Genomic DNA, 9,991 nt, shown 5'->3' on the forward strand with positions numbered 1-9,991 from the left:
CAAAGGATGGTTGGGTTTGGTTACTCCTGTGTTTCGGAGAGGAACCTTCTCGCCATGCCAGCCCATGTCATCACCTGTCCCCGCTCCCTCAGCTGGGATCCTCAGGAGGGCCTGGAATGAAGGCCTGGAAGGAAGGCCTTTCTCCTCTTGCAGGGGAAAATCAGACATAAACTGTGACGAGGGACAGAGATTGTGGCTGAGATGGTTTCTCCTGCAGAGCCCTGTTAAACGTTAGCCAGAGGACAAAGCAGTGCTCCTGGTTTTACCTTAGAACTGCCCCTTCTGAAATTGCAGAACCCCATGTAACAAGAACCCAGTTTGGAGAAGTTGTGACAATTGCTGGACACTGACTTAGGGTTTGTTTATTGCTTATGCAATCGTGTGGGTTTATTTCAAGGAATGAAGAAAAGAAAAAGTTTAGGGGCTACACCTGCCTGGACTTTCATATTTTTATTTTATTTTATTTTTAAGTGCCTGTGGTTTTACTGTCATATTTTCTAGGTTTATTCTTTCAAGGTGAATGAAGTACTGGAACTATCCTGAAAAACTGACTAGTGAGAGGAACAGCTCAAGCCTCAATTTTCACCCTCACAAGCAGCCCTCCACATAAATACTTCTACAATCATTAATATTTAACAACAGGGTATTTGAGAACCCCTCACATCAAATGGACTTTGATCTTGTAAACCCTTTATTACACAGGGAAATATTATCCCCACTTTATATAAATATGGAGCTGCACAGGAGGAAGAGCAAAGGCCTGATGCCCAATTATGCACTTAAATTCCTTTCAATTTCACTGAGAACATAATTTTGCACGTCTGGGTATAAGAGGCAGAGCTGGGGTGTCACCCTGCCCTGCTACATGTCAGTCTGCTCCTCAGCATCAGAGGAGCATCTTGTGAGTCACTTTCACATGTCCTAAGCATAAATCTGCTGGATGGGAGCTGATTCCTTACTTCCTTCCTTGCTGATTTGCTGAGAGAGGAGAGACAATCACATCTCCAACTCTTCCCACACCAGAAGTAGACCAAGATGGTCTTCAGCAGGGGGAAGCCATGGGAGCTTGATGGATAATTCAACCTGCTGAGAGCAGATACCAGGATTTAAGAATGCCTGCTGTGGTGCTTATGCTGTAGCCTCCTGGAGCAATTCCCAGCTTTTCTGGAAAATGGGTAAACTTCTGGATCCCTCCAGCCTCACAGAGTGCTGCCAAGGTTTCAGGGACTGGTGGGGGAAGGCAAGACTCCAGTCATGTCCATGTCACTGGGCTGTGGCATTTCAGGTTCTGGCAGTGGGAATACAGGGTACGTGGCCAAGGGAACCCACACTACCTGGTCTCCCTGTCTGGAGAAGCAAGGCTGGCCATGTAAAAACCACTCATTCATCTACCAGGACCACCACGGCCCTCCTCCAGTGCTGACACCTGTCCCTTTGTACATCCTCCTCCAGAGGGCTGAGGTACTACAGTCACAGGCCCCCTCCCTTTCTTGCTGCCACCAGGGTGATGGAGCTATCAGGTGTTACATGCAAGCCTACACCTTCCAGCATCAGCTCCCAGGCCATGGTATGCACAGCTGTGGGGGACCTGCCTTCTGCTTTGCCATCCTTCCCTCTCCAGGAAAGCTGAAAGCCCTCGTGGAGGGGCATGAAGGCAGGGATCACCTTCTGGCAGGTTCAGCAGATGACATCTACCAAGCCCTGGGGCACTGAGTGGTGCCCTGGTGGCACAGGGCATAGGGACACCTTGCTTTGGAGGAGCCCAGCCCTGCCACCACAGCACACATCCATCAGCTGTAGTTTGGATAACCCGGCTGACATCATATCAGCACATGGAGTCACTTGGCATTAAATAATTTCATCCTGCTGTACTATGGCCATGCTAAGAGGATGGCAGGCAGGGATGTGTGCTTGGATGTTGTCATGCAGCCAAATCTCAGCAGCAAACACAATCCAGCAAGTTTCACATGCTTTGGAGTTTCAGAACAAAAGTTTCACACAAAGTTAATTGGCCCCAGATTTTTAACACTAGTAAGTAGTTATAACTCCTCAAGAAGAGTTATTTCTTATTGACCATTTTCCACTGATACATTTTCAAGAGGTTGTTCAAATCACACCTTTACAAAAAGAACAAGAACTCCAAAATCTTCAATGTTTTAAGCCATTTCTCTTAACTTTTCCTTCACACATAGCTTGCCATGTTGTTGTAATTAAATTTCAAAGCTCAAGTCTGCAGTTGTTTTCTTTTAGTGGCATTCTTTTTCACCCAGTAGCAGTGACAGCCGAGCACAAACCAAAGTCACCCATCCATAGGTTAACAGACTTTCTTCTCCCATCAGGTGTCCTGAAAGAGAAAAGTAGATGTTGAGTCATGTGAATGGCAGTGTTACAGAGCCCTAATTTCCTAGCACGAGCTAACAATAATTCATGGTATCTCCACCTCAGGGCATCAGCTTCTCCACAGCTCATCATCTATGTGGCTTTGGTCATGACACTGAATTTCCGTAATTTGCCTTTGGCCATGCTTTCAAATGTCCCTAGGCTGCAGACTCTCCATTTCCCTCGAGGTCCTTTTCTCTCCAGGAGCACGCCAACACAAGGGGGTCAAACCTCACTTAGGGCCTCCTGCTGCCACGGCTAGTTTGGTGGTTTGGTATCGAGGTCTGCACAGCTCTGCAGCCAGCAGCAGGGACAGGCAGCCTGCCTTGCTCTGGTAAGCCTCTGATTTGCCCCTCCCAGTGCCTTTTCAACAGGAGCTGCATCTTGGGGAGTTCAGACTTGCTTCCCCCTACTGACACTGCATTGGTTTCTCTCTTTATCTGTGAAGCAGCACACAAGCTCTTTAGCACCCCACCTGTAGAGCAATAAATGTTCACCAGCACAAAGCAGAGCTGCTGCACTTACTGACCCATAACGCTTTCCAGGTGAAGGTAGACTGAAAACCACGTAGCCGTTCCAGTGTCCTCTTCCCACCCACAAAAGGTAGAAAGCAAGCAGATGAAACTTGTAGCCTCCACACATCCATACCCAGAAAGGTTCAGCCTTCCACCACCGTAAATAAAACAAAGGTACAGCCTTCAGCTGATCGCAATTACTGGAACTCCATTGAATTGAGCAGAGCCAGGATAATTTACACCAGATGAGCATCTGCCCTCAACATATGTTGCATTAAGGTTTAACAAGATGGTCTGAGATTGCCTGGAAGGGGGAGAAGGGAAGGGGGGGGGAGTAGGTTTCCTCCTCTCTAGGAATGATAAGCTGCAAAATCCCCGAGAGTGAGGAGGTAAGGAGGGAAATGAAGGCGTTTCGTTATTAGACCTTATTTCCAATGATTGGGGTGGGAAGGAGCAGACTGTGTGGGAAACAGGCTTCCCTACACCCATTTTGGCAGCTTTTGATTGGCCTCTGACCAGACATTTATTAAAACAGCCTCATAAGTTGCGGTCTCACTAAAGAACAATACAAAACCAACCAAATGTTAATGTCTTCAATCTGTTCCTGCTGAGATTTCCGCCTCCCCACCTCCCTGATTATTAGAGAAGAAGGAGGGGGGAAAGAGGTTGGGGGGGGGGGGGGGAGGCTAGAAAACGAGTTTGTATTCCCAGCCTCAGCTGACAGATCTGTTGTAGCCTCCTGGAGTTTTTGTAATTAGAACAAAGGGTCCTCGGGACAGGAACTGTAATTGTTTTTGAGTGTTCATGCAGTTTAACTCAGCCCAGGTTAGGCATCCAAACAAACTTGAAGCACTGACAGAAGGAACTTGAGACCCAAGTGAAAAACTCCTAGGGAGGATTAAGGGCCTTCAAAAGAGGGTAGTGTATTATATCTGATACTTTAAAATAATAATAATAATAATGTACTCAGATTGTTTTCCTCGGCAAGCCTCTGGAAAAGCTGTGCTACAAACACTTGTCAAACAGAGGTCTGGGATGGTCTCTGCTTTGTCCGCTGGAACTTTGCTAACGGGAGCAATGAGCAGGGAGGAGAGGAAATAAATATTTTGGCAAGTGAAAGCCCCAAGGCAGGACATGCAAGAGAGCTTCTGGATGCTGACGGTGGGTGGGAGGGGGTCTTGACCCAGCACTCTTGCTGAAATTTGTCAGGACATGCATCCGCATCCCACTGCCAGAACACATTTCATGGTCCTGTTTCTTTGAACACCTGAACCCCTCCCCGAAGGCCACCTCCGCGGTGGTCAGTCACATCCTCTGCAGTCTCTATAGTAAGTGGCACGGCACAGCACATGTCCATGCACCCAGCCACGCCTCTCTCCTCATAATCGTGTTCCCCCTGAGAGCCACCCCTGGCCAAGCTGTGCCTGGGCATTGTCTGGAGAGGACGATCTGGCAGCAGGCCTGCATGTCAACAGGGCCTGTGCTGGCAATAAAGTGATGTAGATGGCCAGGACAAGTGCTCCGGTCCGTGTGGGGATTTGGGTCTGCTGGTACAGACCCACAGAGCAGCTCCAACCGAATTTGTTGAGAAGGATCAGGCCCTGAACACCCAAGGAGAGGAGTGTGTTTGCAGGCAGTGCCTCTGGTGACAGGCCGGGGCTTTTCCCTCCAGCACTAGCAGCCACTGCAAGACAATGCCTCTGGAGATCGGCACGATAGATGTGGTTGCTGTGGGTCATCCGGATCCACAAACAACAGTCCCTTTTTGGGTGGGATTTTCACATCTGTTTCTCCCTGCCCTTAAAACCGATTTCACTGGGACAAAGCTAGGGCAGCAGCAGGCACTCTTAGAAGACGCTTCCATCGCTGCCCAGCTCCAGCAACAGCAATGAGCTTCTCTCATGGGCAGCATGCAAATGACTGAGGCCATGCGAGACTATGGCCTACCTGAGCTTTGTGGTTTTGTTGTTGTTGTTGTTGCTCAGTGTTTGCTTCTCTAACCCTCCCCTCCCCCTCCCTCATCCCCACTCCCAAAAAAAAAAAAAAAAAAATAGAAAAGAAAACACTTGCTGGGGCAAATATTACTGAAAGCAGTTTCTTTAAACAAATCCATGTGGCAAAGGCAGAAGTTACTCTGAAAGCAGGAATGATGTCAGTGCTGGAAGTCATGTCACTGCAGAGGGGTCATGAGTGTTCCTCCGGTTTTTAATTGGGAAAACGTTCTCAGTACCAGCCGTCAGCTGCTTTGCCTATGCCAGTTTTCAGTGGGTGCGGGGGACTTCCAAGCACATCATGGCTTATTTATGAAGAGGGCTGGATGCCACCCACCAGCACGCATGAGTAATTCACCCCTGCGAGGTAGGAGGGGGGTGGCTCACGAGAGGAAGTGGCTGGGGCAGGCTCCTTGGTGGATCCTGCATTTCTCCCCCTGCTCAATGGGCATTACCCACCATGGCATCACCACAGCACGGTGGCCTCGTCCTGTAGCTGTCCTGCTCTTTTGTTTGGATTGGGGCATGGAAGAGCTGTAAGGACCAAGTCCTTACAGCTGCAGTGTGATTGAACACCATATCTATTGCCATAGTTTCTTTCCTACATCAGACATTAACAAAAATTATGAGTATGACTTTATCCCGAGGGACGCTTTTATAATTTCCAACAGAAATGCCATCCATTATTTGGTAGGCCAGCAGAAGAATAAACAACAAGCAAGCCATAGAAAATAAGGAGAAATTGCTATGCCCTAATAGTTTTAAGAGCCACTGTGGTTTCAAAGCCATCACCTTGACATGCCAATGCCTTTAGTGCTCTTAGCAGCCTGTGTACTTGTTTTAAACACTTTTTCATCCTCAGAAAAACATTAATGTTTAAACATTAATGGTAAGTAAGGAACAGTGCATGGAAATAGACAGCTGCCTTACCACTGTGATCAGCCTTTACTCACCAGATCCCAAAGCTTCCCAAGAGAAGAGCTCATACTACACGTGGAGGATCCAGTCCAAACCAGAAATTTCAGAGGCAAGTCTCACCACGCCTAGGGGGAGGCAACCTGGGTGGCATTTTTCTGTAGAAACTGAGTTTTTCAGTACAATCAGGCAAGTGAGCAGCTGGAAGACCTAATGTCTTAAATGTGGATGAGAGTGGAGATGTGGAAATAACTGTAAACTGTAACTGACAAAATTCTCTAGTCCTAGATTTCCTCTTGCCAGCAGCAGGTGTTAACAAGGGAAACACTGTCTTGCTATAATAAATATGATGTAGACACAGCCTGCCTACTTCAGGGACTTAAGCATGTAAGCATATGCATGAACTTTTTAGGATCACGGTTACTGGTAGATAAGCAGCAATACTGCAGCACCCAGATTGCTCTCAGCTGAAAGGCCCAGACTCTTGCACTATCTTCCACTAGCTGATTACATAATAATAATAATAATAATAATAATAATAATAATAATAATAATAATAATAATAATAATAATAATAATAATAATAATAATAATAATAATAATAATAATAATATTTTATTCACTTTCTACAGAAAAAAAAAAAAAAACATGTTAACCACTGCACATATTTTTCCCATAGCCAAACTATGCTCTAGAAAAATGCACCTTACATAGAACATAATCTGCAAAAAGTAACACCACTGAAAGCAAAAGCAACAGACATTGACCTTAAAACATAATTCAACCAGACGCCAAAGTACGAAAATGGGCTGGTTGGAAGTTTAAGCCCTCTTGCCAGTATTTTCCTAAGCACAAAGAATATCTGTTTACAATATTTTGGCTGTTCCTGTATATCCTAGGCACAGCATTTAAGATAAAAACCTCTTGATGTATACAATAAAGTTATTGATGTCTCCTGAAAGATGTCTCTCTTCTGGATTAGCATTCCCTATAAAAACAGTTGCATTTATATATCATAATTTTCCATCTCACTTCTTCAGCGGGAGTCATGGGCTGGAGGCATCTTGCTATTCTTCCTGATCAGGTGCAAATTGGCACTTAACACCCTGACTGTGTAAGGTGGCCTGAAACAACATAGGGAGAATGCAGAGTAAGAGGGAACAGTGGCCAGCAGCAACTCAGCACTTGCTAGGACTGGTCGTGGAGGCTGAAAGAGAGTGCTTGGAAGCAGCTGGTCCCACGAGCAGGTTCCCCTTGATGCAGTCTGACAACCTGGTGGCCACACCATGTTAATTTGTAGTCTTTTGTATGCAACCACACCCAGGCCTGAAACTTCTACCTACAGCAAGGTATGCAGTGGCAGAAATAAATAGAAGTAAGGTTTAAGGAGAACCAGGGAAGCTGCCAGCTGGTCACTACAGCCCAGGTGGCATCTGACATTTTTTTGTAGAATTCCCCACCACTGGAAGAATGTTAGGGCTTTAGTATTTCACTACAAGAAGGTGGGGCTGGTGACATGAACCCATTGTTTGGGTGCTTCTTCCTTGGAAGCAACCGGTTTAGACTGTGGTCAAGAATAGAAAACAGGGCAAGAAGGGCTTTGAATTCTACCAATTATTTACTCATAATTCCTGTCAGTGTTTCAATTTGCCTTGCCACCCATTTTCTTCTTTTCCTCCTTGGAAGAGAGCATTTCAGGGTTTTTCCAGCACCATGCAAAGTTTTGTTCAACAGCAGGGAAGAGTTCTCACTGTCTGCATTTGTAACATGACTTTTTCAACCCTTAAAGCTAAAATAGTCCATACAAGCACCTCCAGTCACAGCAGTCTTCTCTCATGGAACATCTGACTGTAGACCACAGCTTCTGAGTTTTGGGGCCGTGTTTGCTGAATTCTCATTTCAACCACTGGTTGTACCTAGGATGAATTTTGGAGTTATGAAGAATCAACAAACTGTTTCTCAGAAGATTGTTTTCTCCAAACTCCTCTTTTTTGTTTGCCCAAGGATATTGGCCCTTCTTGAAGAATCGGACATATAATTAGAAATTAATGTCTATTGGCTTTGATGGATTTCTCCTCTTTTCTGAATCCTGAATTATCCACAAAGCTGTTACAAACAGAATAGAATGTATTTGTTCATCAAAAATGATTCACCAGTTTCTTCAGGGATTAATTCTCAGTTTTGTTCGTGAGTGGCTTATTGCAATTGTCATAAATTCTACCATGTTGGGTTCCAACCCTGGAGTGATCTTTGTCTGGACTTCAATGGAGCTTTGCATGGGGGGGGCCTGGCCACACAGATCTCATTGCAGGATTGGGCAATGGTTAGTTACATAAGTCATATGATGTTGTTTCTGCTCTCTCACTGGCTGACTTATGTAACTACAGAACAATAGTGTGTATTTGAATATAAAGGCAAAAACCATGCCTCATATTTGTTCTTCATGAGAATCTGTTCAAGGACTGGATTCTGCTGTCCGTGCAAGCTATAAAGAGATTTTCTTTGACAGTCTCTTGGTTGGTGAAGACATCTGGAGTAGGTGACAGTTAAAGAGCTACTAAGATGCTCTGTGTGAGTTCGTCTAAGGACTGTTTGCAGACATTGGGCTCACATATTCTCCCCAGTAGCAGCTGAAATAAAAAGTAACAAAAACAAAGAGAACAACTCATGCAACTGGACCATCCAGCAACCCAAGTCATTGACTGCAATGCAACTGCATTGATTTGCATCTTATAAATATCTAGCCGTCAAGTTTAATGTTTCCCTTTCTCCATTGCAGGAGTACAAAGAGGCTTAAAAGCATGGCCAGGGTTAAAAATACACAGCTTAGGGCACAACATTGTCAAGTCTACATTCATGTGTTTATTCCTAAATATATTTTTCCCACATGTTATTTTTGTTTAAATCTTAATGTGATTTCTACACACAGAGAGAAAATAGGAATCGTGGCTTTTGTTTTCAGAGGAGGTTTTACTTCTGTTCATCTATAAGATCCAACTCCAGAAGATTTTATCACAGTATCCAGGAGATTTTATCACAAGTTTCCAGTTCTGGTTTTGTTTTGCCTTTTTTATTTTTTTATTTTTTTTCCCCCTTCTTAAGGTCCCAGTTCTTGAAGTCATGTGATTACACAAACATTCCCTACTTCCAGTGTTTTAAAAGTAAGTTTCTAGCCGGCATTGTTGCAGAGAAAAGACTGAAAACATAACCCCTCAAGGCTGAGAAAAAGAACACACAATTTACAATTTTTTTAAACCTCACGATTTCTCAATCTTCTGTTTTTTGAGGATAGCCTGACTAACATGTTTTAAAATCCCATGGTTGACAATATTGAAGCAGGATCAGGGGCAGACACTTACTTAAGGTTGTATGACATGACCTGATAGCCTTCCAGACTCTTAGGAGTTGTTATAGTGCAGAGAGCAAATACTTCTCCTAAGTCACTTGTAAAAATGTAAGACTATCATAGCTCATTCAAAGTAATTTTCTTATTTATGCATGCTGCCTTTTTGCACAGTCCCCAGATACATATTATTTATGTGGTGAGCTTCAACAGCTCAGAAAGAATCATTGCAATCCAGAGTGTCAGTACCCGTTTTCATCCTTTACAGTCTCTGGTTTAAATATAGGTTTTGACCTGGACATTGACCACAGAAAGCCAAAACTCAGGTTGCCACAGCTGAAGCTCTCACGCCATCTTCTAACCTCTTTGAATCTGCTTTACGGTTAACTTCGCACCCAGTCAGTTCCTAAATTTTCATGTTCTAACCTGCAGTCACAAAGGCATGTGCAGCAGTTCATATGCAATGGGCGACACATCCACAGAATCGTTCCTCTTCGTCTCACTATTTTTGACACACTTTGGAAACACTCATGTTCTATAACTTGGAATTTGCTGGGAACTTGTTTTTTAGTGTTTCTTATTCAGAAGCCACTGGCACTGATCTACTTAAACCACTCTTCTGATGGCAGAAAGCACAATTCAGGTATAAGTTGGGTTTATCCTGCATAGCTTAAAGGAAGTTTGTGTCAGCTAGAGTGTACTGTATACATCGTGGTGGGAGTACCTCCATTGCTAAATATAAAGAGGCCCATTCCTTGAGATTAAAAATTCAGATGAAAGCCAAAATAGAGACAAAGCTGTGCCATTTCAAGGGCTGTGTACCTGTTGCTTTGAGAATTTCTCCTGTG

The 9,991-nt window shown here is 44.5% G+C and overlaps 1 long non-coding RNA gene across 1 annotated transcript; it reads right to left on the reverse strand.

The window, feature by feature from the left end:
* Positions 1 to 900: 900 nt before the first annotated feature.
* Positions 901 to 3,397, reverse strand: LOC137848431 (uncharacterized). The gene is made up of 2 exons (XR_011091349.1): positions 2,909 to 3,397; positions 901 to 2,344 (listed from the first exon to the last, which is right to left on the reverse strand). It is a non-coding gene; the product is annotated as an uncharacterized lncRNA (long non-coding RNA).
* Positions 3,398 to 9,991: the final 6,594 nt, after the last annotated feature.

This window comes from Anas acuta, chromosome Z (assembly GCF_963932015.1).
Source record: "Anas acuta chromosome Z, bAnaAcu1.1, whole genome shotgun sequence".
In the NCBI taxonomy this organism is placed as follows: domain Eukaryota; kingdom Metazoa; phylum Chordata; class Aves; order Anseriformes; family Anatidae; genus Anas; species Anas acuta.